Genomic DNA, 5191 nt, shown 5'->3' on the forward strand with positions numbered 1-5191 from the left:
AGTCCATTCACTCACCCAGAATAAGTGTCTCTTTGCAGGACTGTCTCAGGGCAGTAGCTAATATATCTCCGAGCTTCCAACATTGTCCCCCTTTACACTATAAGCGAGATGGCAGAGCTAGGTTCCAAGCCATTTATTTGATAAGACTATGTAGCTGCTAACAGCACCTTTGGGGTTTTTCATAGAACTCCCTTCACATAAACGAAATAATTTATTAAACAAATAGTCCTGTCACACCACTGGAGTATAACACGTTTGTGTCTTCCTCCGTGTTCTTACTTTCTGCTTTTGGACTTCTAGAACATTGCTGTCCTTCCATTATACATTGGACTGGAGAATACGATTTTTATAATCAAAGTGAACAACAATTAACTGAGACAGTGTGCATGGCTGGGGTTTCGAAGGAGAGTCAAGATGTGATCATTGGACCCTGGCTAAGTTCTGATCTTGCAAGTTTTATTTGTGACTCAGCTAGATCACACTCTAGTAGAGAAAGTGGCTTGATAAGTCCTGAAACACACCTTCCAAAAGACAAAAAATGGGCTTAACCATGTAGGAACATGTTTGCCCAAGCTTTAGAAGCCTGCAGGGCAAGTTGTAGATTTCCCAGTGCCTCTGTGGTCAAACCATTTCTCAGACTGTCAGGGTAATATATTCATCCCATTTTTTACTATATACCGCCTTTGCCTTTCAGGACAAGATAATCAGTGACCTGACCAAAATTTACATAAAATTAAGACATCTATTGAAACTTGGTTCATCTCCTCCTTACAGCAAACTACAATTCGAGCTATCCCTAACATCATCAACTGCAAGACAGTGGGATAACGTTAAATTGCGTGTGCACCTCAACAAAGGAACACTCCTTAAGATACCTTGTATGTATAGAGTATACAGGAACAAAAGGATCTACCACAGAATTGAGCCTTGCAGCTATAGACAAAGCTATTACAGAGAACAATTTGCAGCCACTTCCCTTCCTCACAAAGTTGCCTCGATTAGAGCTTAAGGCTTCAAGAAGCCAGACTTTGAGAATGATCAGCAGACTGGCCAACTTGACCACGCTACAGACATATAAACATGCAGACCACACGATGGACTCCTACATCAGCATAAAACAGGAATATTTATCAAACACCCTAGAGCCTGTCTGCAGTTATGAGGACAAGCCAATAGAATACATTATTTCTTTATCTCCATTGTTACTGGACTGGAGGACAAAATATCTGAGGACCTAATTCACCATAGCTAAGCAGAGCTATCCGAGAAGAAACCGTGTACTGCTTTTCATCAAAAGATTGCCAACTTATTGGAAACATAGACAACATTCTTAGACCAAACTTCGTTTTGCCTCCTGGAACAGGTGGAAAGAAACACTGCATGAGGAGTACATTGTGTAAGAGATCCTTCGTTCTCTGAAAGCTTTTATTTTAGCTGGCGTATTAATTATTTAATTAACTTGTCACTGTGTTTTATTATTGCAATTGATATACTATTTTGATACAATGGAAAATTGCCTACCACCAACATCAGTTACTCTTTGCAGATTGGGTCTCGCGGGAGCCTGGTCTCTATGATTAAAGAAAGAATAAGTGCATTTTAAAATGTTTTAAGGATAGAGTCAGTCATGCAATGCTTAATTTGAGCCAGTGGCTTCTGGTGCCGGGCACCAGCACTTATTTTTGAGGGCTGGCACTTATGTTTCTGCCTCAAGCATTTACTGCGACCAAAAGACACATATAGGAAAGATGGGGGAACAGAAAAACGAAAAAGCATCACAAAGGGAGAAAGAAGAAAGGTGCCAACAGTGAGCTAAAGGGGCAGGGAGTGGCTGTAAATGGATTAAAGAGGCCTGAGATGGCTTCAGGATTAGGCTACCTTAGTATTCCGTGCTTGCACATTTAATTGCAGCAGCCGCATGTTTCAGAGGAGAGCTTTGAGCACTGGCACTTTTTTATTTACAAATTAAGCACTGCAGTCATGCACACACAGTGCTCGACAGTAGTAGCATTGCAGCTTCAGCTCCTTTAAAGTCCAGCTAATATTCCCCAGATCACTGGCTTCCTTTTGCAAAAAGGTGCTCAACAATGTTGCTGGCTGGCCTCAAGAAGGTCTGCAGGGTAAAAGTAATATTTTGATTTGAGAGAATAATGGGCATATTTATGAGAGGCTTGTGCCGCCGATACATCACTTTTAGTAATGCCGTACTGGCGCAAACCTTTCAGCCATATCTATGCGTGGGTTTGAATGGCCTCATAGATATGAAGTGAGGAAAGACTGCGCAAATCACTGCGTTGCCTTACTCTTCGTGAGGAGGCGTTGCGGAGAGTGTTCCCACACAACACCCATGGATTCTGATGCATCCCCAGATTTAAAACAGCCTGTAAACCTGGGGATGTGCCAAAACCTCATGCCTCCCCAGGGGAGGCGCAACAAAGATAAATATCTTTCTCTCTTCCTCGTTTTATCCTCTGTGAACTGCGTTCTGCACCATGCAATAGCCTCCCAGCATTGGTTTTGTGCTGGAAGGTGCCCCTTCCTTCACAGAAACAATCCTGCCTACCACAAAGATAATCTTGAACCACGTTGCAAGGGTTCCTGTGTTGGCACTAGGGTGTCAAAAACATTTCCAGAACAGTGGGAAAAGGCAGAAATGCACTGTATTGAATACATACTGTAGATTCCTGTCCTTTCCTTTTGACGCAGCACAACAAGGTGACTTGCTGTGCTGCAGTGTGTCAAAAGCCCATAAATCTGAGCCTAAGTGCTGCAAACAAAAGTGTGGACTACACTGAAAACACCCTTCTTTTGGAATTTAAATTTGCTTTTACTGGTCTTGAAATACTCCTGCTGGGAACCAGAATTCATTTTGCTATTTCTTAAAAAAGCACAGGTGCAGCTTTCATTATTATGAGATAAAATACTCCCACCACAAATTCTGAATTTTTTACTGACCTGACATGTTACTGACACTAACCTACACCTATATGCATTCCAAAGGCACCATGTTGGGAGGTAGGATCCATGTTTCCCAGTAGACCAGAAAGCCTCTAAAATAACAATGTTATGTGGCCTAGTAAATTTTGCAGCTCTCATTAGTTGTTTCTTCTTTTTCTGAAAACGTTCCCTGCTGAGCTTTTAAAGGGACTCTGTTCCATTAGCATCATAAGATGAACGTTCAGTAAATGGAGCTGCTTTCTCTTTGGCTGCACCTATATGCCTCACCCACAGACAGGTGTTGTAAGTGAGGTTTTGTACTTTTTGTTTCAAATATCCCATCCCATGATAGACCAAGTCAAGAGGTAAATTTATCAGCAGTCTCGTTTTGGCTTGCTTTCTCGTGTTCCGTAGTTACCACCTACTGTCTTATGGCTACTGCGTGTGTGTTAGATAACATTTTGACAGAAGTTTGGATCAAAATCAACAAACCTCGACTGATTTTTTTTTTTAGTGGTACCTAGATTGTTTGGAAATGTAAAAAAATAAATTAAAAAAAAAAAACATTTTGAATGAGGTGCTATTTTACTGGAAAATATGTTTGTTTTATCCCAAATTAGACACTGGAGCAAGGTGCCATTTGGAACTTAAAAAACTATACAGGACACTCCTTATCTCATCCACCACACTATGTGCTCCCCCCTCCTCCTCCTCATGGATCTTTGCTGCAGTAGAAATAGATGACAGAGGAACAAGTTACTTAATACTGGCAATGCCTGATCTGGTGGAGATTATATCTAGCTGCAGATTTTTTACCTTTGAATTCTCCCCAGGCATCAGACTGGATCCGGAAGATTTTTTTGTGAGCAGTACCACTGCGTGCGATAGGTGGTGTCGATCGGCTCTGCATCTGTCTGCCGCGCCAGAAGTGATGTCGCAATACCCATATAGGCGCCAATCAGGCGCGCTTGCATGTTTCTTTTGACAACTTTCCACGCCAGAAGTGCTGAGACATGGAGAACACTGACCACTGTGTGTCAAAACAAGGGCCCTGAAAGGGTTATCCCCGACCCTCGAAATCCATTCACAGATCAGGGAGAATGGGTGGGTCGGTAAGGAATCTGCAGCTAGATATAGTCTCTACCAGGTAAGGCGTTTCCGAAGATAAGTAACTTTTCATCTGATAGACTTCTAGCTGCAGATTCCTTACCTACGTTTACAGTTTTGATGGAGGAATGCTTAGCTGCCAAGATGACGATATAGACTTCTGGAGGAAGGTCAAAAGCTATCAACTGCTGCTGCTCCATCCCCCACACAAGAAGGAGAGTGGAGAGGCTTGGGTGAAGAACCCTCCCATGCTACTGTAACAGAAGATCTTCCCAAAGACACAGGCTGATGGGAAGACCGATAACCATGCACAATAGCTTTGGATACAATACTCTCTGTGCCCAGTCCAGAGCCACAAGGATGACTTGGGCCCAGTTGTTCTTGATCTTCTTGCGATCTCTGGACAGGAGTGGTATTGGTGGAAAGGTACACAGGATGTATGAGTTCCACTCAAGACGAAAAGTGAGTGAGATCTGCCTTGGAAACTCCAGCGAGCAAAACTGCTGACATTTATTGTGCATTCTCTGCGAACAGATCTAACCAAGGCTTTCCCCACTGCTACAAGAGACCTTGTGCCACCTCTGGGTGGCGACGCCATTTGTGATCCACTAAGCTCCTTCGGCTGAGTTCATTTGCTCTGGGGTTCAGAGAGCCCACCAGGTGTTGAACCACCAGGGGTATGGCCTGCTGTTCAAGCCATGTCCTGAGATGCAGAGCCTCTTGACAAAGGGTCAACAACCCCCACCCTGCCAGTAATGTTGTCCCTGAACACCTGCACTAGCCTTCCCTTGATGTAGGGTAGAAAGGTGTTCAGTGCCAGTCGGATCGCTCAAAGCTCCAGCATGTTGATGTGGAGTCTGGATTTGGCCAGAGACCAGAGCCCTCTGATATCCACCTCTCTCAGATGGTCACCCCATCCCAGGAGTGACACATCGGTCACTACTGTCAGATCTGGTTGGGGAAGGGAGAGAGGTCCGCCTCTGACTCAATTGCGGTGCGTGGGCCACCACTGCAGATCTTTTGCAGTTCCTTCCGAGATCTTGACCATGTTGGAGAGATTCTTCTGATGCTGCACCTACTGAAACTTCAGGTCCCACTGCCTGTTTCCTTTGGCCAAGTGAGCTGCAACTCCTTGCACAGAAATCAC

This window comes from Pleurodeles waltl, chromosome 11, assembly GCF_031143425.1.
Source record: "Pleurodeles waltl isolate 20211129_DDA chromosome 11, aPleWal1.hap1.20221129, whole genome shotgun sequence".
NCBI classification, from domain to species: Eukaryota; Metazoa; Chordata; class Amphibia; order Caudata; family Salamandridae; genus Pleurodeles; species Pleurodeles waltl.